The sequence below is a fragment of the Heloderma suspectum genome, chromosome 1 (genome assembly GCF_057233095.1).
Source record: "Heloderma suspectum isolate Gila_16-S chromosome 1, 16-S_ref, whole genome shotgun sequence".
In the NCBI taxonomy this organism is placed as follows: domain Eukaryota; kingdom Metazoa; phylum Chordata; class Lepidosauria; order Squamata; family Helodermatidae; genus Heloderma; species Heloderma suspectum.
In genome coordinates, this window is record NC_139458.1 from 67,374,441 (window position 1) to 67,399,490 (window position 25,050).

The 25,050-nt window shown below is 43.9% G+C and overlaps 1 long non-coding RNA gene across 2 annotated transcripts; it reads right to left on the minus strand.

The window, feature by feature from the left end:
• Nucleotides 1–14,208: 14,208 nt before the first annotated feature.
• Nucleotides 14,209–22,866, minus strand: LOC146357312 (uncharacterized). 2 transcript variants are annotated; one of them, XR_014789284.1, is made up of 5 exons: nt 22,464–22,866; nt 22,184–22,290; nt 20,928–21,022; nt 17,535–17,706; nt 14,209–14,594 (listed from the first exon to the last, which is right to left on the minus strand). It is a non-coding gene; the product is annotated as an uncharacterized LOC146357312 (long non-coding RNA). The 2 variants fall into 2 exon arrangements; XR_014789285.1 differs by lacking the exon at nt 22,184–22,290 and having other exon boundaries at nt 14,214–14,594; nt 22,464–22,778.
• Nucleotides 22,867–25,050: the final 2,184 nt, after the last annotated feature.

Here is a 25,050-nt window from a genome sequence, read left to right on the forward strand (position 1 = left end):
CTATTGATCTGTTGGCTGAAGTGCTATGATGTCACATGATGTGCCACTCATGAAAATTCTAACAAGTAAGAGAGAAGGCTCAATCACCGTTCCCTGTGGTCAGTAGTGAACTTGGGTGGTCAGGAGCTTGTCAGTTTGGAAATGAAACAGCCCCACCCCAAAACTGAAACAAGGCCACTCACATACTTGGAGAGCTCCTGTAAGCAGAAGTATGTAAATTTCTACATTAAAATATATATAATCCAGAAGAAAAAAACCTGACAGGAACCTGTGAGCTTACAGAATGCTGATGGCACCTGAACCTATGGATATAGAGAGAAGAGGATCTAAAGTAACCAAAAGTGAGGCAGTCTGTGACTCTATCAGTTAAGTCTATGGTTGAGAGAAGTTGAGATACCAAAAATTGCAGTGGAAATTGAAAGCAAAACAAAACAAACGGGGAAAAGGGAAGGCAGAGGGAGAGAGGAAATTGGCACTCAACCCTGACAGTATCTGGGGAAGGGATGCCTGCTGTAACATTATAAAAGCCTGCTCTACACTATACCAGGAGATTTTAGCAGAAAGGAAAGGGGGCTCTGTTCCCGCAGTCCAGGACTGTGTGCCTCCATCACCTGCTATAGAGTTATAAAATGCTCAGATTTCACGCTAGCACTCTGTCGCTATAATGAAGCAAGGAAAGATCTTGGAGGGTGGGAACGTACCCTTTCCCCTCCCACTCCTGAAACACATACATCCACCACCACCACAACCACCCCATTGCAAGCTTGAACAGCACTGCAAAACCGTTGCTTTCAGGCTAACAGTCACCCTGGATAGAAGCATTCCTCTTACCGGATGGAGAGGCACTGCAACATTGTGTTGCAGATGCTACGTGTGGAATGCTGTCAGTGAATGGGCGGTGAGAGAAATGCAATATCAGGGCTGGCTTGCAGACCGCCATGTCCACACGATGTGCAAAGGTAGCTTTTCTGTGTTCTCTATGCTGAAAAAGCAATGGCAACAAGGATTACACACATGTGCACGTGGTCTAAAGATTAATTTGTTCTTTAGGTTTGTTTGTTTGTTTGTTTCTATACCACCCCAAAGCTGAAGCTCTCTGGGCGGTTCACAAAAATTAAAACCAAAAAGCACACAGTAAAACAATATAAAATATAAAAGCATTAAAACCACAGTATAACAATACAACCAGAATGAAACCAGAATGAAACCTAGCAGCAATGCAGAGATTTAAAATACAGATTTAAAACAGCAAAGGTAAAAGACTAGAAAGCTAAAATGCTAAAATACCTAGGAAAATAAAAACATCTTCACCTGGCGCTGGAAGGAATACAATGTAGGTGCCAGACGAACCTCACTAGGGAGCTCATTCCACAGCCAGTGTGTCACAGCAGAAAAGGCCCTCTTCCTAGTAGCCACCCGCCTCACTTCCTTTGGCAGGGGCTCCTGGAGAAAGACGGCTGAGGACGATCTTAAGGTCCAGGCAGGCACATACGGGAGGAGGCAATCCTTCAGATAACAGCTTGGGGTCAGGTAAAGGGCTTTGAATGTAAATACCAGCACTTTGAATAGGGCCCGGGAATGGACTGGCAGCCAGTGCAGCTGGAAAAGTACTGGTGTAATATGAGCTCGTTGGCCAATCCCTGTTAACAACGTTGCTGCCCTATATTGAACTAGCTGAAGTTTCCAGACCGTTTTCAAAGGCAGCCCCATGTATAACACATTGCAGTAATATAGACAAGAAGTTATCAGAGCATGGATAACTGTAACTAGGCTATCTCTGTCCAGATAAAGGATGGACGAAAGTCCCTTACCTGCTCCCGCAGCTTGCTTCGCGGTGGGGGGGAGGTGCTTCGGTTCTCCCCCGAAGTTCTTGGCAGGGGGGGAGGCGCCCCGCCCCTCCCGGCCGAAATTCAGGCCGGGGAGGAGGCGCCCCATCCCTCCCCGCCAAAATTCAGGCCGGGGGGGAGCGCCCCATTTCCCCGGCCGCGAAATAAAAAAAGTAAATTGAAAAAAAAAAACGTGATAGGCTATGCAACGATTTACGTAGCCTATCACGGCTAGATTTTCAAAGTCAGCCGTGATAGGCTACGTAAATCGTTACGTAGCCTATCACAGTTTTGTTTTGTTTTTTTATGGGGAAATGGTGGCGGCGGCAGCCGGTCAGAAGACCAGCCACTGCCCCTGCCCCCGCCAAAACGCCGCTGAACCGCCGCCAGGACCCGCCGCCGAGAGGGACATTCGACAGAGGTAAGTCCCATCCGGGGGGGGGCGGAGAATTTCCCCAACAATTTCGGGGGGCCGAATGCGTTGGCATTCAGCCTCCTGGAGATTCGTGGAGAAATTCTCTGCCATCCCTAGTCCAGATAAGGGTGTAGTTGGTATACCAGCCGAAGCTGATAGAAAGTGCTCTGTGCCACTGAGTTCACTTGTGCCTCAAGTGACAGTTCTGGGTCCAAGAGCACCCCCAAACTACACACCTGATCCTTTAGGAGGAGCGCAACCCCCTCCAGAACAGGTTGAATATCACCTAGCCGGGCAGACAAACTACCCACTAACAGTACCCCCGTCTTGTCTGGATTGAGTTTCAGTTTATTGGCCCTCATCCAGTCCATTACCGTGCCCAGGCCCTGATTCAGAACAGCTACTGCCTCACGTGGGTTTGATGAGAAAGAGAGGTAGAGCTGGGTGTCATCCTCATATTGATGGGACCTCAGCCCACACCTCCGGATAACCTCCGCCAGCGGTTTCATGTAGATGTTTCATGGTTTCATGGGGGATAAAATAGAGCCCTGTGGAACCCATGGCATAATTGCTATGGCACAGAGCAATAATCCCCCAGCACCACCTTCTGGAATCGGCCATCCAAGTAGGAGCAGAACCTCCAACTCCCAACCCAGACAACCTATCCAGAAGGATACCATGGTTGATGGTATCGAAAGCCGCTGAGAGGTCCAGGAGAATCAACAGGGTCTCACCCCCCCTGTCCCTCTCCCGGCAGAGGTCATCCCACAGGGCAACCAAGGCAGTTTCCGTTCCAAAACCAGGCCTGAAGCCCAACTGAAATTGATCTAGATAATCCATTTCATTCAAGAGTGCCTGGAGCTGTCCTGTAGTCACCCAGTCAAGCACCTTGCCCAGGAAGGGGATGATGGCCACTGGCCTTTGTTAATTTATAAGCCAGTCTGGGTCAGGTTAGGCTTTTTCAGGAGTGGTCTGATTACCACCTCTTTTAAAGAGGCTGGCACCACTCCCTCTCTCAAGGAGGAATTTACAACCTCCTGGACCCAGCCAGATATCCCCTCCTTGTTTAATGTAATAAGCCATGAAGGAAAAGGGTCAAGCACACAAGTTGATTGGACTTGGCCAAGCAGTTAGTAGGTGAAATAGCAAGGGTCACTCAGGGTGCAGAGCTAATTAACAGCTCTGGATCCATCAGAGAGCCTTGGGTACAAACAGGGGTCCACAAAGGGGGGGGGATGCTGCCTAGCATCCAGGTGGAGCCAAATAAGCTTCCTTTTAGCTGTGTGTGTGTGTGTGTGTGTGTGTAAAATGATTAGTATGTTCTGTAGTAGTAGTGGTTTCATTCTGCTAGATGCCTCGCCTGATTTGCTCTGCTGTCTTTGATTCTGGCTACTTAGCCTGGCTATTGTTTATGACTCAGTAAAGTTTGCCAAGCCATTTACTTTCTGGATTCAGTCTGCTTTATTCTGCCATTTATGCTAACATTACAACACCAATCATTATATGATTCTCCTATCAAATAAGGCGTAGCAAACTGGCACAGATATCTGTGCAATGCAGGAGAATCATATAGTGATTCATAAAGGGATGTCACAGGAGTCCGAGAGGGGTGTGGAGTCTGGTGGACTCCATCCACCCACTGCTCGGCTCCTGTACTTTAGTCCGTGGACCACCGCAGTTGCCCACCTTGGTGCACACTGAGGTGGGCAAGCACAGCAGTCCCCACTAGACCATTTACACCTGTAATCTTGAGTAAATGGCCATTTTACAGCCTCCATTTGCATAAAAAAAATTTTTACACAAAATGGCAGCTTGCTGAGGGATCAGATAGTCATGCGCCTGCGGACCACCTGAACAAGGGCAGCCAGCTGGCAGGGGTCCGGCTAGCAGTGTGCGAGATGGATTTGGGTGAGTCTGTCTATCCCTAGATCCACATCAATCTTTGATATGTGGCAACATGAAAAAGCCATCATATAGGTGCCATATCTAGCTTTCTTCATGTGATTTTATGTATGTATGTATGTATGTATTACATTTCTATATCTCCCAATAGCCAGAGCCCTCTGGGCATTTCACAACAATTAAAACCACAAAATGCATAATAAAATACAATATAAAATGTAGAAGCTTAAAACTACGATATAAAAGAACAAAAGAAAAGAAAACCTAGCAGCAATGCAGACTTAAAATACAATAACAGATTTAAAACAACAGAGCTAAAAGACTAAAATGCTTGGTGTAAACCCATCCTCTATTTCCTTGGGGGGAAACCTTACACAGAGCCTAGGGACAGAAGAGAATCTGTTTTCTTGATGGGGAAACAGTAGAACAAGCAGGGCCATATTTTACATATTGTATCTAAATAATAGACCAAATCTTGGCTGCAGCTCCCTCATTTATTACAGATCTTGAATTCATTCTTTCAGATGTGTGGAATAAGTCAGAAGTCTTAATGCACTTAAAATAGTAAAAAAAAAAAAAAGGATAAGTAGCAACTCCTCTTTTATGTACATATATTAAAGTAATAGTTTATTACTTTAATGATACCACTGGATCTTTCCCTAAGAGCTGTAGCTGGAAAATTGGTAAATGGAGATAAGAGTGCAGGCTTCATTCATAATTTTTTATGGTACTAGCTGTTGCTACAGCACCATCTGTGTACATTACCATACCCAGTTATGCAGGCAAAAATAGACAGATCACTGCTCCAAAGAGCTTACAGTCTAAAAGAGAAAAGAGGGGAAACAACAGAGCAAGGAAGGGAAAGACATCTGCTGAACTGTTTGTGCAAAAGAGGAAGGCCAGAGTTTCGAGAAAGTTGTCTTAATCAATGTTTCCATTACTGTCCACTGAACAGGACCATGCCTGCGATAGAGAAGATATAGAGCACAGTCCTGCAATGGAGTGGAAAATGTTTATTCCGTACTGTTTGGTTAATTTACTTTAAATGGAAACCCCTTTCAGTAAGCTAGTGGTGTGATGTCCACTGAATTCAGAGGTAAAAGGAAAATTGTGTTCTTAGAATCAGGCGTAAAATGCGCCAAGCTGACAGACACATCACAATATGAGGACCACAGACTAGGGATGTCGCAGACTCCTGACTGGGTCCAGAAGTCCCTCGCCCCCCCCAGCCCACAACTCCTGGACCGTGCCCGCCAAGTCCCTGCCCTCGCTCACGCCCACTCGCACCCTCCCAGACTCACCCTGATCCGTCTGGCAAGCGCCCACCATTTTGCCGCCTCTTTTTTTTTTTTTTTTTTACAAAAAACAGAGCTTTAAAAATGTGCATATGTAAATATCGCAGTTTGGGGCTGGGAAAGATTAATATGCGCAATATCAGAAGCATTATGCCTCTAGTGTTGGATATATTAAGCTTTCTCAGCCTTAAACTGTGCATATTTAAATATGCACATTTTTTAAGCTTTTTTTGTAAAAAAAAAAAAAAGGCAGCAAAATGGCAGGTGCTTGCCAGATGGGCCCAGGCGACTTGCTGGGCTCATGAGGGTTCGAGTGCAGGTCTGGGGGGCGAGCAGGGGCAGCGCTTTAGTGGTGCCTGGAGAACCCAGGCTGGGGTGGGTTCGCACATCCTTACCACAGCCATTTCTTTGTACCAAAGGATGGACATAAGCCCTGTTCTGCCGCTCACCCCCATGTGATTACAATGGTACTGCCATCACTCATCCTCCATGAAGGGTTAGCTTCTGTAGCAGAGTCTGTTCTGCTTTAGAACCCAGATCATGCAGATCTCTAAATCATGTGAGGAGCCTACATAAGTAGAGGAAGCCCCCTGCTGGAGACTTGCCCTCTAATGCATGGAGATTGATAGAACTGATCAAAGGAAACATGGCGGAGGGCAGGGGCACTGCTAGGTTCTTAAAAGATCTAGGGCACAGGCCCTTAACACAAATTTGCATACACACACACACACATACACATATACACATACATGAGTCTAAGGAAAAAAGGAAAGGTTCCTCCTCTGCAAGCACCGGGTCATTGCTGACCCCTAGAGGGACGCCACTTACGCTGGTGTTTTCATGGCAGACTATAACAGGGTGGTTTGCCATTGCCTTCCCCAGTCGTAACTACCTTTCCCCCAGCAAGCTGGGTACTCATTTTACCGACCTCGGAAGGATGGAAGGCTGAGTTGACCTGAGCTGGCTACCCGTGACCCAGCTTCCGCTGGGATCGAACTCAGGTCGTCTGGAGAGTTTCGATTGCAATACTGCTGCCTACCACTCTTCACCACATGAGGCTGTGTATACATATATACACATACATGAGTCTAAGCACACATCTAATGTGTGTGTGTGGTGTGGTGTGTGCATGCAGTGTGCCTGCCTGTGTGTATAGATTACATACATACATACATACAGTAAGAAGTGTGCACTGACCACCCCACCCCACTTTAACTCAGACCCTGTTTCAGCATTTTGAAAAACATCCTGCTTCTGCTCTGGCCAATTTGTAGTCAGACCACTTCAACTCAGCACCAAAACCTAAGTCAATGTTTGGAAAAATGAATCTTTATGCTTCCTGTTGACTACTATGGGAAATTAGAAAAAAAAACTGTAACTTTTTTCTCTTGGTCAGAAATGGATGATAATTTCAGGCATAGTAGGCCCCTAGAAGGGGATTATACCTGTCAGGAGGTTGCCCCTGCTGCCTTCTGAAATCCTCAGGTAGCCAGAATCAACACACAGACAATAGGGCTCTTTTCCAAGGCTTTACTTCCATTCAACCTAATGAGGCTTACAGATGCTAATTGCTTGCTCCTACAAGTGAGATTTAAAAGAGCTGCCTACTCGGGGCTTCTAGCCTTAGGAATCGGTTGATCTCCATTTGGAGGGTAAGGCGGGAAACCTCTGAACTTATGGGCTAGGAGGAGAGAGTCCACCCCTCTCCTGTGGGGCATCGGGGCGCCGTTGTCACGCCAAGTGGGCTGAGCGCCTCCTCTCAGCGCCCGCCATCTCTTGCTTGACACTGCGCCAGTGCCTAGCATCCAGAAACTGCTGTTGCGCCTCCGTCTCCCTGCCAGGGTCACTATCACTCTCAGGAATGTGTACCGGGAGGGGCTCTCCCTCCGGCTGTGCCTCTGAATAAACCTCTCCCATGGTTTCTATCTCTTCCTCAGAATCAGAATTGCTTTGGGGCTCCCTGGGCTCTGATCCAACCCTGACAACACCTGCTCAATGTCAGAAAAATAGGTGCAGGGTTTATGTTTTGATTTCCTTTTAAAGGGAACTGCCAATAACATTTTAATTCCTTGGAAGAATTGGATAAAAAAATTTCAGGATTTATTGCTCTATCAGAGAAGATCATGTCTGTCAAATTTCAGAATGATAGCCACAAGGGTTTTTGTGCAAGGGTGGCCTTGACATTTTGAGGCCTCCAAAAGAGGACATACCTATCTCCCTATGTTCCTTGTGGACCATTGTTCTTAAAATTACAAACACCCTAGAGGTGTCCCTAAGAAACCAGCAAAGTTTCAGAAGAATAGGTACAGCAGTTCATGTGGAAGGGGAGTTGTCCAATTTGGGGGAGGGAGTGATTTGCTTTCCCTTCCATTCACCTCTTCCCCAATAGTTTTTGGGTATATTTGTATGGAAATGCACAGGACATTGGAGGTGTCCCCCAGGCAAGAAACCTGCAAAGTTTCTGAAGGATATACATGCATGCAAATTTAGAATGACTAGAATTTATTTACATTTCACCAAAGTTAGCAACAGGGGAACATGGGTGGGAAGGTGATACAGCACTCATGTCCTGCTTGTGGGTTTTCCCATGGGCATGTGGTTGGCCACTGTTTGAACAGAATGCTGGACTAGATGGCCCTTGGTCTGATGCAGCATGGCTCTTCTTATGTTCTTAAATATAGAGTGCCTCTGAGCATGTGCAGAATGATTTCTTTCACCACTGCGAACTTAGATTCTCCCACTACCAATTCTATTCCCCTCCATGCAACCATCCCTCCTCATCCTACCACCCTCCAGCAACTCTTCATGAAAACAGATGTCTTGTTTCGTGCAACTCCTCTCTTCCTCCTTATTATGCACAAGCTCTCATTGTATCTTCCTCCTCATAACTTCATTTGTGCCAAGACTTCACCAGGATTCAGCCAATGAGTCAGTTTTCAAAACTAGGGCTAAGTTATGGAGAAACTCTGAGTATGTACTGAGTATCTTTCCCTCACCAGTGAAGCTAGAGTTCATGCAAAACAAACCCCAAAGCCACAAATGACAAAACATGCATAGGACTGAGCTGAAAAGGTAGTCAACTCAATTCATTAGATGGAATTGGGTAGGCACTGTGTTAAGCTTGCAGTACCATGCTCACAACTCAGGACTTATTTCTGAGTAAACATGCAGAACATCAAGGTGCAAACCTCCCTGCAAAAGTAACTTGTGCTGGAATCCTATGTGCACTTTCCATAGGATTGCATAAATAAGCAATATTTATATCCCCTCCACTTAAGAAACAAACCAAAAACTCGTATTTTTTAATTAAAGCTTTCTGTTCATAGGAACATAGGAAGCTGCCTTATCATGAGTCAGACCCTGGGCCCATCTAGCGCAGAACTGTTGACACTGACTGGCAGCAGTGGCTCTCCAGGGTTTCAGGCAGGATTCTTTCCTAGCCCTACCTGGAGGTGCTGGGGATTGAACCTGGGACCTTCTGCATGCCAAGCGTGTGCTCCGCCACTGAGCTACAGCCCTTCCTATTGCTGGATAATGGCAACTGACAAACAAAACAGCCCCAGATTTGTTTCTCTGCAACCATGTGAACCCACTCTTCTCAAAGACTTGAGTGAGGAGGAGGAGAAAACCCATCCCTCTTGTCTGTTTGCATAAAGTCAAATACAGTTCAGAACTTCTCTTGCCTGCCGAAGAGAAGTTTCTTTAAGAACTCCCCAGTATATACTCTGGGTGGAATAAAGAAGAGAGAGAGAGAGAGAGAGAGAGAGAGAGAGAGAGAGAAAGAAAGAAAGAAAGAAAGAAAGGGAGGGAAGAAGAAAAGAAGAATCGTGATTGGAAATGTGCACGGGGGTGGGAGGTAGAGAAAATTCCCTAAGCCAAGTGGCTCCTTTCATAGAGGTAGTACTTCAGAGAAATTTAGGAGGCTGTGGGGGGTTTGTAACGATTGCACGTACTTAAATGAACTTTATGAGGTGAGGAGGCTGAGGGTGTTTTCTAGTTTTTTTTAAACTGTAGAACCTATTTAAAAGCCCCAGCAGTTTCTCGATCATGACCCCACATAGTCCTAACCCTCCCTTTGGGATTGAGTCCTACAGCTATTTAGGAGAAATTAAAGTGGAGGGGGGGAAAGAAGTTTGTGGAGGCTGATTGGATCTTTTGCTGTACTGAAGCTACTAAATTTCTGCATAATCCTAGGGGTGGACGAAAGTCCCTTACCTTTCGCCGAAGCTTGTTCGCGGTGGGGGGGAGGCGCTTCGCTGCTCCCCCCGCAAAGTTCAGGCCGGGGGGGGGAGGCTTCCTGCCTCGCCCCGGCCGAAATTCAGGCTGGGGGGGAGGCTTCCCGCCTCACCCCGGCCGAAATTCAGGCCGGGGAGGAGGCTTCCCGCCTCGCCCGGCCGCGAACTCGAAAGTTTAAAAAAAAAAAAAACGCCCCCTGATAGGCTACGTGACGATTAACGTAGCCTATCACGGCTAGATTTGCAAAGTCAGCCATGATAGGCTACGTCAATCGTCACGTAGCCTATCACGGGTGACTTAAAAAAAAGCGCGTACGCTAATGGCGGCCCCCATAGGGAGCCGCCATTCGCGTTCCTTATTTGGTCGCTGTAGTCTACGTAAAGATTTACGTAGACTACGGCGAAAATAAGGGCAATGCAAATAGCGTTGCCCTTATTTTTGCTGTAGTCTACGTAAATCTTTACGTAGACTACAGCGACCAAATAAGGAACGCAAATGGCAGCTCCCTATGGGGGCCGCCATTATCCGTACGCGCTTTTTTTTTTTTAAAGTCACCCGTGATAGGCTACGTGACGATTGACGTAGCCTATCACGGCTGACTTTGCAAATCTAGCCGTGATAGGCTACGTTAATCGTCATGTAGCCTATCAGGGGTCGTTTTTCTTTTTTCTTTTATTGCAATGGCGGCGGCAGCCGGTCGAAAGACTGGCTGCCGCTCCCGCCCCGCTCGAACACCTGCCAAACCGCCGGCCAGACCCGCCGCCGGGAGGGACATTCGGCGAAGGTAAGTCCCGTCCCGGGGGGGTTCAGAGGATTTCTCCCCGAAACTTGTTCGGGGGGCCGAACACGTTGGCGCTCGGCCCCCCGAAGTTTCGGGGAGAAATTCTCCGCCATCCCTACATAATCCAAAGGTTCCAGTTTGGGGCAGTAAAATCAGATGGTGTGTGAAATACCAGTATTTCACATGGAGGTCTTTCTTCCCTTCCTTCTCCCTCTTCAAAATTTCATTGCAGGCAAGCTCCCCAAAGTGGGCATGTAAGAGCAGAAAAGTAGGGGGAGAGAGGTTTTTTGCACCTCAAAAAAACCCTACGCCAGAGATTAGGGACAGTGACCTCCTAATGGTCACCTTAAACAACGTCTGATTAGGATCCCTAATCCCCTGTGTGGCTTGACAGTTTTTACTTTTGTTTTAGACTTTGAGAAAAGGAAGCTTTACGCATGGCTAGCGCAAAATCCACTGGACCTAACTTGTCTGAAATTTGGTAGGTTCAGTCAGCTTCATAGGGCCTGCCAGGTCCCCAAATTCCATGAATTTATGTGGAAGCACAAAAAAATTATAGCTCTTTACTTTGACAGATTTTCTTGGAAAAAGTAAATTTTACCTGTGGCTAGCACAAAAGCCACTGAATCTAACTGTCTGAACTTTGGCAGGCTCAGTCATCTCTATAGGGGCTGCCAGGTCCCCAAATTCCATGCATCTATGTGGAAGCACCAAAAAAAAGCTCTTTGCTTTGACACATTTTCTTGAAAATAGCAAACTTTACCTGTGACTAGCACAAAAGCTACTGGACCTAACTGCCTGAACTTTGGCAGGCTCAGTCAGCTCTATGGGGGCTGACAGATCCCCAAATTCCATGCACATATGTGGAAGCACAAAAAAATTATAGCTCTTTGCTTCGATAGATTTTCGTGAAAATAGCAAATTGTACCTGCAACTAGCACAAAAGCCACTGGACCTAACTGCCTGAAATTTGGCGTATTCAATCAGCTCCATGGGGGCTACCAAGCCTCCAAATTTCATGTATTTGTCATACACACTAAAAAAGTTACGGCTGTTTTTGTTTTCCAATGCAAGTCTATGGGAAAACGTTTATTATTTATTTATTTATTTATTTATTTATTGCATTTATACCCCGCCTTTCTTCCTCTCGCAAGGAACCCAAGGCGGCTTACATTATCCTCCTCCTCTCCATTTCATCATCACAACAACAACCCTGTGAGGTGGGTTGGGCTGAGAGTCTGTGGCTGGCCCAAAGTCACCCAGTGAGCTTCCATGGCCGAGTGGGGACTAGAACCCGGATCTCCCAGCTCCTAGTCCAACACTCTCGCCACTACACCACACTGGCTCTCTTAAAAAATGGCAATAAGGAAAGCTCAAAAGATCCAGGGCACAGCTCAAAAAAACATCCGGGGCCCATGCCCAGGTAGGCCTTTACCTAACAACGCCCCTGGTGGAGGGGGTGAGGCCAAGAAGCACACTCCTGCTCTCCTCAAACAATTCTAATGTGCATGCGTGCGCCTGAAGAGGGCTACAGTGTTCTGAGGAAGTAATACATTTCTTCGCTTTTTGTTGTTACTTTAGATATTTGGTATTTTGTACTACTCCATTACATAACCATAAAATAAAACACTGTTTCAAAAACAAGTATCTAGAAACAGCTCTGGGAAAATTAAGCTTATATTATATACAGTGAATGTAAGTTAAACAAGGAAATTACAAAATAAGCTTAGCTGGTCAAACTAATCCTTCAAAATCTTCAGACATATATGGAAGATTTATAAGTTGTGTACTTGTGGAACTGCCTGTCTATTGCTAGCTCCCTTGACAAGAATGTCCTGCTGGTATGCATCAGCAGATCAAACAAAAACAGAGTGACACAGTCACATTAAATTTTTACAGCTCTTTGAAGAACAAATCCTGCAGATAAAACATATTTTTCTTCTAAATAAAATTAGTTATGTAAAGTAAATTAAATGTAAAAAATAAATATAATAATTTGCCTCCTTAAAAAAAAAGATGGAGATGTTTTTTTCTGGCAGTTCCAATATTACTTTATCTTCCTATCCTGGAAGTTGTCAACAAGTCAGGATATGCTGATTTCCTGCTTTACAATCTCATAACTACATTTCTCATATTAACATATCATCATATTAATTTATTACATCAACACTGTAAAGTAATCCCTATAAATTATATAGCTATGTTTTACTTTGGATCAAGTGACTGAAAGTTAGTGTACACTTTGCGGGTGGGGGGCTCTTTCCTTTAAAGCGTGTCATGGCCTGTCTCTGAAATACACAAATGGAAAAATAATGTTGTCAGGAGTCCATTGTCTCCTCTATTGTCCTATCATGGATACTTTTTGAAGATCAAATGGCTGAACAGCATTTCATGTAGCCCACCAGGCCAATGCGAAAGTTATCCGTTTGATCTTGAGCAAGATTTTGCCCATGGAAAACCACATTTTCATCTATCTCTGAAATCAATGGGAGCTATGTAAGAGTTCTAGTAGTGTTCTTGTACAATTTCTATTCATTTCAGTGAGCCTTTCATAGAGCCTTTCATAGAAGAACTCCCTTTTTAAATTTATTCTTTTATCATGAGCTACCCTAAGAGCCTTGCTGAAAAGTAACTTGGAAATGTTCTAAATCAGGTGTGACTCTTTCTGCAGCCCGTTATGTGTCCCTCACCCCTCTGCCAATGAAAAGCCCACCACCATTGCAAGTGCTGCCCTGGAACATCAGGTTCCAGCCAGTCCACCGAACAGTCTCCTGACAGGAGCCCAATGCTGCATGACAAAAGAGTGCATCAGGTTCAGGTATCATCCCTGTGTGCCCTCTTTCCTTGGAGAATCACTGCGATGATGAGGGTGAGCTGAAATGTTCCTCCCCGCTGCAGCAATCTTCAGCAGCATCACTGTGATGGGGAGGGGGCTTTAACCTTTAACCTCATGGGTGAGTGGCCATAGCTCAGTGGTAGAGCACCTGCTTTGCATGCAGAAGGTCCCAGGTTCAATCCTTGCCATCTCCAGGTAGGGTAGGAAAAATCCCTGGCTGAAACCCTGGAGAGCCATTGCCAGTCAGTATCGGCAATACTGGACTAGATAGCCCCATGGTCTGATTCAGTATAAGGCAGCTTCCTATGTTCCTTGCCCGCACTCCAGTGATACTACTTAATATTACCCTCCAGAAATCTACAATACATTTGGGAGGGGTATGAGAAAGAGTGAGCCCGTGCAAGCGTCCCTGGCCACCCACTGGACATCCCATGCAGCCCTTAACCCAAGCTAAGTTGCCCACCCCTATTCTAAATGCAAGAAAGGAATTATTGGAAGTGATCATACAATCAAAGTTAATTGACAATCTTTGTTTTTATGGATTTTATGGAGTATGTTTTTATGGATTTTTACTGTATCCACTTCGTGTGGTTTTTATTTTGTATGCTGGCTTGAGAGGTTACCACCATTAAAGGCCGCCTAGAAATACTTTTAGATAGATAGAAAGTTTAACAGTTTTACAGTGCAATCCTATACATGTCTACTCAAAAGTAAGTCCCACTTAGTTGAGTGGGGCTTCCCCTCAAGAAACTGAGTACAGGATTACAGTCTTAAAGCCTTTAATTACATCTCTACATAGGAAGGCAATGAGTTCAGAGATAACCCATTTATCTAAAAATGTGTAACAAGTTCTGCTTCAGAAATGCCATCACATGTATGAATATTCTCTAACATTATATAATGAAACCAATCAAGGTGATGTACCGTATCAGGGATAACTGTTTTTATTTCCATAGAACCACAGTTGCTTTCCAATGAATATACACAGCCTTTCCACATTTCCTTCTGTGGGCTTGAGCTTAGGGCCAACAAGTTACACAGTTCTGTTATTTTTTAATAATTCACTTCCTTACTCACTTTGCCCATAGCTCTGGGATGCCAATGCACACGCAGAGCCCAGTTTACAGGAGCACAAAGGGCTACACACAACATTCACCATAAGGTTGCTCAATACTACAGCAAATGCGATTCGTTTCTAAAAATGAAAAATACTGAAACTTAAGTCTCCATAAAAGCTGCCCTGCCTTTGGACCTGGAAGCCCAGCCTTCTTAATCCCAGATAGGTGAGGGCCAGCTGTGGTTCCTGGGGAGGAAAAAAGAGATGACAATAATAATCCTCAAGGGATTGCTGTGGTGGTTTATTGGGTTTCCCCATCTATTACAGCCAAACTGAAAGTGCCAGTCTCTTCCAGAAAGAAAATACCTCCCAGTGGATTGCTCTCTAATCAGCCTCACTAATGCCAAATCTCGATACAGCCATGACCTATAACTTCCTCTTGTGGGTGATATACATTTAGGGATAGACAGAGGAATTCACGGTCGCCTCTGACAGCTCTTTGACTTTTTTCTACTCAATTAAAATGTAGGGACATATAAAGTCCCTTAGGCCATATTAAATACAAAGTGAAGATAACCTGATATTGACAAAATTATTCCCCAAGAGCTCCTCACTTCCTCTTAACCATTCTTCATTTTAAAAGCAGCCAGGGAGGAACAGGAAGTTGCTCAACAGATGGATTACAGCCCAATTACACTCAAAGCTGCCTTATACATCAGACCCATTGGTCCAGCAAGTTCAGTATCGTGCACTCTAGCCTTCCCCAAGCTGGTGTAGGGTCGCCACTTATGCATCGCCAAAATGCATCACCCAAACAGAAGACAAAGGGGGCACTGATTTGCATACAATTTGTATATGCTAATATGAACGTAGAGGTGCAAATTTAGAAATAATTATTGTATTTTAAATAGATATACTATTCACCCTAGTTGAACAGTATATCCATATCTATTCAATGAGGGAGACTGTGACCAAGTAACCTGTGTGCCTGCTCAGTCTGCTGTCCAGGTGCTGCTAACTGTTGAAGGGCAACTTTGACCCCTGCTGCTCTCCCTTCTGATGGTTTTTCATCTTTAAACCAAACTTGGACTAGACAGCCTTTCAAATACATGATGCCTGTCTTCTGTAAAGTAGGGCATGTGGCCACCTTAATGTGGTGCCATCCAGATGTGTAGGACTGCAACTCCCATCATCCTCAATCATGGTCATGCTGCCTAGGGATGAGAGGAATTGTAGTCCAACACACTAGAAGGCACCGGTTGGGGAAAGGTGGTCTGCTTTGATGGTCAGTTGCTCTCCAGAGTCTTAGGTGCCTTTCCAACACTGCTACCTAAAGCCTTTTTTTAGTTGAAAACACTATGGCTGGATCGAACCTGGGACTTGTTGCATGGAATGCATGCACTTTGCCTCTAAGCTGTAGTCCTTCTCCTCGTATAGACCAGCCTACCACTGAAAAGCCTCTTGGCAATAAGGTCATTCTGAAGAGTGGGTTGATTTTTGCCCTGCTCCAGCTGTTTTCAGACCTACAGGGTCTTTGCTATGCCTATTGATGTCAATGTTGGATACTGTGTCTCCATTTATCTGAATGGGCCGAGGCGCTGCAGTCCTGAAAATGATGATGGGGTGCAGAAAGCAACTTGATGGCCCTTGGACAAGGGATTTCAGCGGTGAGTTGGCTTTTATGGGCTTGGATATCCAGCTCACCACTTGATGTTGATGACTGGGTAACTGAACTCTTAGAATTGGAATCCTGAGGAGGTATAACAGTCATAGAAAGGAATATATTAATATTCACTCATTGACATATGGAATACTTTTCTGGAGTGCTTTGCCCCAAAGCAATATCCTGGCCACCTACTTGGCTGCAGAGGCTGCCTATATTACTCAGAAATAGAAAAATTTCACAGCTACCTGGCATAGCTGGAAATTAACATGTTGATATTCACAGGCCTGAGATTGAAAATATAATGGAGGGGGGCAAACAAAGATATTTCTGAAGGTGACCAAAGAAGCCAAATTTGCCACTGGGATAGTTCAAACTATGAATTCTCCTGGCTTGAAAAACTTCACTCCATTTTGAGACAGACCTTTTCAAATTTAGATCCATCTCAAAATGCGATTTGTCCCCCATCCCTACCACTAATCAGCACTCCTTACCAGCTCCACCCCACCCCACACACACACACACACACACACACCCCCAAGCAAAAAATAACTGTGAAGGCTGTTGGAGTTAAGCCCAGCAGTTATGCTTGCTAACCACTTGGAAATGATACTCCTGAATCGGGAGAAGACGAAACCATAAATTCCATGCTCCCCAGCTATCATTTCTGCTGGGGAGAATAAGATTGATATTTTCTTCACCTGCTGATTCAATTGGCTTTCTCATAACTAACAAATTGAATCAATATTGTTAATTATGAGGACACAGATACAATATATCTGCTTCTTTTTATTGATTCAAAATCTGTTTCTGATCATAATAAGTCATATAAAATTTCCCATTTGGAGTAGTGGGGAAGTCTCTCCCAGGCATACTGTTCTTCTGCAAAACATTTGATTAGTTAACTCCATTTTGCAGGTTATAGGCATGAACCAATAGGCATGAACCTACAGCCATAAACCTACCAAAGCTGAGAACATTTAAGTCCCATTATTTCATCAATGAGATAGCTGACCACGTTAACAACTCCTATATATGTCTACTCAGAAGTAGGTTCTATTGAGTTCAGTGGAGCTTACACCAAGGTAAGTGAGTATAGAACTGCTGCTTAACAATTTCCTGTTGAAATACTTGAGCTGGTTCACACGATCACCGCAGCCTACCATGGCTTCTTATATATCATCCAAACCTGGTGAGAATGGCTTGTTGGAGTAATTAACAAACCACCCCATAATCCTATAACAGGCCATGGGTTCTCGGCGATTTGTTATCTACCCCAGCAAGCCACCCTCACTGGGTTCAAATGTCACAACAACATGCACCCGGCAAGGGTAATTAGGGATATGAGCTGGTATATGACCAGCACATGCAGGGGTGATTAACAAGCCACCGTAGCTTATTAACCACCCTCATGTTGTACGAACTGGGCCAATGGGATTTAATCCCTAGATTTGGTGGGATTGTAATTATACACAAAAATATATGAGCATCATGCAGAATAACAGCTGTAAAAACATACATACCTATGCAATTAAACAATGAAAGATGTTGTTCCTTCCGAAATTCATAGACCGTGAGTCAACATGTTTCAGGATGCCACACATTTTACCAGCATATGGTAGACATCTCTATCATTGTGGCCACGGAGGGTATTGCTAGTAAATTATGGCTTAGAAATAAACTGGACAATTTAAACTGTCAACAGACCAAACAAAAAAACAGAGAGAAAAAGAGAGCTATAAAGAGCAGCATAAACATCAAAAAGATTCATGGCTTTGAAACAGAGTTCTTCCTAATGAGATGACAAAAACATACTCTTTGCATATTTTGGTCGAATAGGTTTTGATATTCCACTTAAATCATGTACATATCTAATTTTCATTCCTCATTTAATGAATTCATGTGCTATTCTATTTCCTATATGGTTAGTAAACATGCCAAAACTGACGCTGTAGGAAGTCTTGAAGATTTTCACATCCAAGACATATTTTCACAAGGGGAGGAGAGTTGGATTCTAAATTTGGCTTCTTCATTTCAGAAGATACCAAAGGACATTTGGATCAGATCCTTTCCAAGTTGGGGAGTTTACCACAAAAGATCAACAGACAAATAGAGAAGTGTAGTCATATTTTTGGAGACCTGGGCTTTGATCCACCTAAAAGCAAAAAGGTAACGACTTTAGCAGTTTTAACTCAAATGCTGTTGGAAAGACGTATGCAAACTATTTCCTATTAGAAATATTTTCTTGTTGGCTAAACTTCTCCAGATTTTATTGAAAGAGGAGGGAATTGGGCTGTTCATTTATACTAAAAAAAGGCCATTCTACAAAATCAATAGACTGATTCTGAGATATTGCTTCATAAAGTGTGGTATGCCACATTTTATGGAGCAATAATATAGAACATCTTCTTTTGAAATATCTATTAATTCAGTACTAGTTCATCATAAATCTTCCTTCATACTAGTCACTTGAACTTTTGATCCAGATATATGACTGGAACAGTACCGAAGCTCAGGAATGAATGAACGACCACCCAGGCCCAGCCCTGCCCTTGGGTGGAGCGAGACAACTTCCTCAGGTGGCAAAGCAGTAGCCCCCTGGCTGTTCCCCTCTGTTAGAATTGTGTATGCCTCACCTGGGCCCCCTAAACTAGCCTGTTGCCTCACGTGCAGTGGAGGATGCTGTCCCGTTGCTTGCACTGAAGTAAGGCTCAACTGCCAATCCAGTTGGCTTCTGAACATGGAATGAGAGGGGGCACCATCTTGACCTTCACCTTAGGCAGCAAAATGTCTTGGGCTGGCCCTGTGACCTCCACAGACGATAGCCAAAGATATCATTTGCATGTTATCATGAGGCAGGTCAGAGCTGCACTTGGTTGCAGCAGAAAATGCTGAGAAAGTCTGGAAGTCAACATCAGGGTCAGATAGCTAAGGCCAGATGATCATCAAGTGAGAAATACAATGCTGGAAGTCAAACGTACAGGTCAACCCAGTCCACAGAAGCAGTCAAACCATAGCACAATGGGGGTTATGGATACGAGCAGAAGCAAATACTGTAGTCAAGAAGTGGGGCTGGCTGGTGCAACACAGTGGCTAAGAGACTGAGACACAAATCAGGGGGTCCCTGGTTTGAATCTTAGCTCTGCAATGAACTCACTAGGTGGGTAAGCCACTTTCTCTCAACCTCTGTCTGTACCATCTGCAATATGGGGGATAATAATACTAATTTACAGGGATGCTGTGAAAGGATTACAGTTAGATAATGCACATGAAGCACTGAGCACTTGAAAGCATTATATAACTCTTCAGTATTAATAGTATGTCGCAGGACAGGAAGGCCTGGCGTGCTATGGTCCATGGGGTCACGAAGAGTCGACACGACTGAACGACTGAACAACAACAACAAACTGGCTGTGACAATATTATAATAATAGTATGCAAATTGCCTCTGGATGTATTGGCTATAACGAAAGGGGGACGGGAATCATGCAGGGAGGGAGGGAGAGGAAAACATTTTAAATCTGAATATCAAGGATCTTCCTATACTTTTCATTGTAACACCAACTGGAAATGTTAGAGTATCAACACCAATTTGGAAATTTAAGAATATCTTAACGATCTTCCTATTACCAGTGATACTTTTCATTGGAACACCAACTGGACATTTTTCAGTGGCTTCATATGACCATTTGTTACAACATGCACAACAATCTGGTAAAACAATATTGTGTGTCTCCTGCTTGCACCTGTTAATGGTATCACCCCTTAGCAATCTTGCTCGAGGAGGTTCAGTGGCTCCCTGTCTGGGGGCTGTGGGTGAGTCTGCAGGCTCCTTACTTAACTCATCACAGTGGAAACTGTTATGACTCTGATCATATTAAACAGTTTGATTTGGGGACGGTGATCTCTACCAAATGGTACCAGTTTCACTTTCAGCCGTATACCTTATTACATAATTAACAGTCCCCTTTTTGGAGGGGTCAGAAAGGGAGTATGCCCCAATAAAGTCAGTCAGACTGGACAGTCGGAAATTATATGCACTGTTCCCTTAACAGATGCAGCTTATTTCATCCTTGTACCTTATGACATAATTATTGGGCGGAGGAGCTGGTTTGCGGGGCTGTCACCCCCTTGACCCTCCAGCAGTTATGCAGTTTTGGAGAGGCCACAACTTTTGTAAGATGTCAAGACAGTCAAACCTTTTTGTACCTTGTGACAGAAGTATTTTGACACAGTCTTTTAAATACACCTTCATTTAATTGTAGAAGCTATTGTAACTTTGAAGCCACGTTCTCCCCAGAGTCAGCTCTGCTGCTAACTATGTGACATGGCCCTTGCCTTGAAAGTCTATCAAGTTACATAATTCATCTAGCACATTCCTGACCGTTTCTGTTTTTAATGAGCTAGGCCGGATTCAAACCCAGTGGCCTTCTTTAGCATTCCTGTGGCTTTCAGTCACTTACACTATTTAGTTAGGAGTGCGTGTTTTGTGTTAACTTGTGTCTCCATTTCTACACTGTTAAACAGCATAGCAGGAAGGGAAGATGCTGTAATGGTTTTTTAATGATCTTTTGTAAAACTTTAATTTACACATGGTGGCATGTCGTGAGCAACTTTCCTGCACACATTTTAAAATACGTTTTCCATGATATTGCTGTAACCTTGAACCCGTCAGACTAACTGTTGCTGTTTGAAAAAGCTCAGACATTTCAAGAGCCATGTGATATACTGGATTCTCTTCTCCCCCCTATACTTCTGTTAACGTCTCTCAGTTATTTTGCCAAATGTCTGCTAAAAACCTAGCCAGCACCTGTCTTTTCTGATTAGTTTTTTAAAAGAAAGAGAGATAGAGAATGCAGGTAGACGTGAAGACATCTGATCTGGATTTTTTTGAGGGTAACCAATGAATTTGATACCTGTGAGAAGCTGGTCATGTTGGTATTATCTGCAGGTGGCTTTTGCAGTATCAGCACATTGCTAATATTACTGGAGGTTTCTGTTTTGCTTTTTGCTGAAGAAAAGAAATACATTAACAAGGTCTGTATGAGACAAAGGGGATGGGACACAATAGATCAGTGAAGTTAATCCTCTGTCCTGTCCATCTTATATTCCAAAGGTAATTAATATCACTTGCATTTGCTAAAGCACTTTGCCATTTGTAGGTCTGGATAGACAAAAATCTTCTTTTGCCTCTTTGTTATAAGCACCAATATTCATGCAGCTATAAAATTCTTTAAACTCACTCTGAAGCCTTAATTGTAAATAAGCAGAATTCAAAGGAAATAAGTAGAATTCAAAAGATAACAGGTAAATGCAAACATCTGGCTTCCTGTTCTAATGTTTTTGGTGGCCAGAAAGCCCTTACACTTAATTGACCCCATCACAAAGCAAACTGTACCGGGTATTTCTAACACAGGGTGCTTGCAATGCACCATGACATGGTAGAACAGAGCAGTTGTGCAAACTGACCTAATGCTGTTTTCATACACAATCTTTTAACTCGTTAAGTCCTTTAATGCTCTGTTAAAATGCTCTCTTAGCAATTACACCTGGTATGTTGACAAAACACTTGCAAATAATATTTACAAACTATTAGGAAAGAATTGCAGTCTGCACCATGACCTATGGGGAGAGAATGATTTGCTACATTTCTTGGCTGAGGAGAGGGTGAGGGCATGAAGCATTATTATAAAGAAATCTCTAGATGGTTCAAGTTTGTTTACTGAACCATGCAAATATGCTAATATATGTCCATCTCAAAAGATCTCTTTCAGGGATACTTATACTGCATATTGAATATAAGAAAAATATTAAACTAGGCATGATTGCCTTGCACTCAAGCTGCCATTGGTAAGTGGCAGCAGCTGAGGTAAATGGGGGCTGATGTGCTTATCAGCCAGCAAAGGAGTAGTGGGCACCATTAGTACAGTGTGTAACCAATATTATCCCTTCTCTCAGTCTGTTTTCTATGCATGCTAAACCAAGGATTAGAATACCGGATTTCTAGAGACACTTGCAGCAAAGGTATCTGTTCAACAGCAAATAACCTCTACCAGTCTTTTACATAATAAAATGTTTAATCAGATAGATTGTTTCAAATTTAAGTACCATAACGTATAGTAATTGATAAGTCAAATAAGTCCAAATAAGTCCAAAATCAAATTTTAAATACCATCTACTGAAGTCAGTCTTTCCTTTGCAGCTGTCTCTTTCTGTTGCAACTCTCTCTGCTGCTTTATCTTGCTTCTTTATGATGACAGGCTGGACCTTTGTTGCAGTCTAAACAAAGATTTTTAGAGCAACCTTCTTGAGAAAATGGCGACCAGCCATTTTCAGACATAAATGAGACTTTCAAGCCCTTTAAAACACACAAACACGGCCAGAACAAACTCATAATATTTCAAATCTTCAACACATTGACTTTTAAAGTTGAGAAGGGTCAAACTACCAACCTGCTCCAAGGGTTTCAGGGCTGTACAGACAGGCATTAGCTAGGCCCACCTTCTCTTTTAGCCACCAAGTCCTAACTGCACAGATGGTGGAGTCTACTTTCCTTTTTCCTCCTCGTTCCCTGCCCATTATGATGGGTCCCCCTCACTTCAGTTCTGTACTGAGCATATGCTGACATGTCCATAATTCTTAAACAAAGTAGTGTAAAGCCCATGCCTCCATGGGCACTAGTAGACTTGCTCCTTTCCTGCTTTTTTGCCCCTCAGTCCCCTCACCAGAGGGGCTCATGAATAATGCAAATGTGGCTCATGCATAGTGAACCCCCCCTCCAAAATTTGCATGCAGCACATCCCTGACCCCTCCCTCGCACACCCTGATTGGCCACTTCTGTCCCCCTCCCCCTCCCCCTCCCCACTGATGGTGACAGCTAAACTGCATGGCTGCAATGAGGGCCTCTCTTCGCACCACACTGATTGGCCGAGCAGGGCTGTCCATCATCCCACTGGCAGAGGGGCTACCCTGCCTGTTTGGCACAGAGGAAATTAATTACTATTAAAGCTCGAGCTTTGAACTTTTTTGAACATTCAAAATTTTCTACACGTCTAACACTGCTCAAGCTTCACTTTAAAAGAAAAATGAGCAAAAATCTGTCTGGTAGGTCTTTAGCAATAAGTTTTACATTACAGTATTCTTATATATTTATGTATTCATTCATTTTATTACATTTCTATAGTGCCCAATAGCCAAAGCTCTCTGGGTGGTTCACAAATATACATATGTTGGTTACACAGTGCAACTACTGTGATACTTCCTGCGCAGAGGCTTTTAGGAACCTGCAAAAGCTGATTATATTAACCACCCACTTGCTAAATAGAAGAGGTTCATACCTGCTGAGACCACAATAGGCCTACAACAGGAGTGGGGAACCTGTGGCCCTCCAGAGGTTGTTGGACTTCAACTACCATTAGCCTTGCCTGTTGGCCATGCTGGCTGGGGCTGATAGGAGTTGGAGTCCAACAACATCTGGAAGGACACAGGTTCCCCACCCATGGCCTACAGTGTCTGCATTGCCTTCAATGTTTCTTTAAGGTGGTATGATTAAGGATAGCTGAATTTGACAAGGATGAGAAAAAAGAGTGTGGAATGGACGTGAATTTATAAAGACTGTAAGCCTGTGGGCTGGGGTGGTTGTGAATTTCCTTTGTTGGAAAGCATGTAGATTGTGCTACATAATAAATTATGAGGAAGCCATTTACATGGGTTTGGTGGAAAGGGGGGGACACCAGATGATGAGGGAAAAGAATTAGGGAGGGATAAGGTGGGTGGGAAAGTCAACAACGGGTCCCCTCTTAAGAGAAACTACATGCCTAGTTCCATTCTGGAATACGTCCAATTTTTACATATGTTCCAAATCCATAATTATGTCTTCTTAATCAAGTTATCTTTTACCATACATTCCTTGTCTTCTTCCAGAAGAGGCACACAGAGCCAAAAACTTCACTGCACAGAGATGATTCTCTATAGTCCCTTAAAAAGCTTCACATTTTAAACATTCCATCAGCTTTGCTGGACCCAAGGCTACCCCTGATCCATTTAAGTTGATATTTAGAATGCTCATGCTTGGCAAATGTGGGGTCCAGTACATCTGCTTTATGTTGCAGATGCAGTGCACAAGGGACCTTTCTGTTGCATATAATCTGGCTGTTAGGCCTGGCAACTGTGAGGCAAGCCAGCAGGCTCGGGCAGGGCTAAAAGGCAGCCTCAACCTATGATTGAGCAACACGTTGCTGAGACTGATGAGGCAGGTCAGAGTCTGAAGTTATATATGGCCAGATTGGGTCTTATTGGCTCCTAAGGTCACCTGATCCTGCTGTGCTGAAACGCATCAGCACACCCTCCAGCCATATGCAGCAGTGGTACTCAGGAGCAGCAGAGATCAGGCCAATATTTCCATCTACCTGCAAGATCCCTCTGTGGAGCAGGAAGTCATGAACCCACTTTGAAACCCTCAACACCTCACATTAACCACCTTTGGGGAGAAGCTTAAAAACAATTTTAAAAAACCTACATCAGCAGTGGGAAGAAGGAAGAATAATGCACAGGCAATACACAGGGCTGAGTGAAGCTGGGTTTGGCCATGATTTCTATTGCAAGAACAGTTTGGCATTAAAAAGGGCAGAAATCAAGGTTCATAACCCCAGCCCAACTATGCAAAAGTATCCCAACTTCATCTGTCCGTTCAACTTTACTCTTTGTCAAGGCTAGATTCCAGTTTGAAGAATGTGACTCATTTTGTTCAACTTCCTGCAAAGAATAGCTTTTCTTCAGGGACCTTAGCTGTCCAACCCATGTGGATTTTAATTGTTAGCCAAACATAAATTCTGCCCATGTATCTCTAAACGCCTTCTGTAAATCTGGATGTTCTCCTGAATTCTTTATTTGCATGCTCTCTCAAGATTTGAAGTCTGTGGTGGTGCGCTAATTGCAAATGAAGAAGTAACATAATCAAATTTGTGTCTATGCAGCTTTAGTAGTAATCTCTATTTCTCTCAAGTGTAGCTGTGAGATCATCCTCTTTCGAAGTGGCTG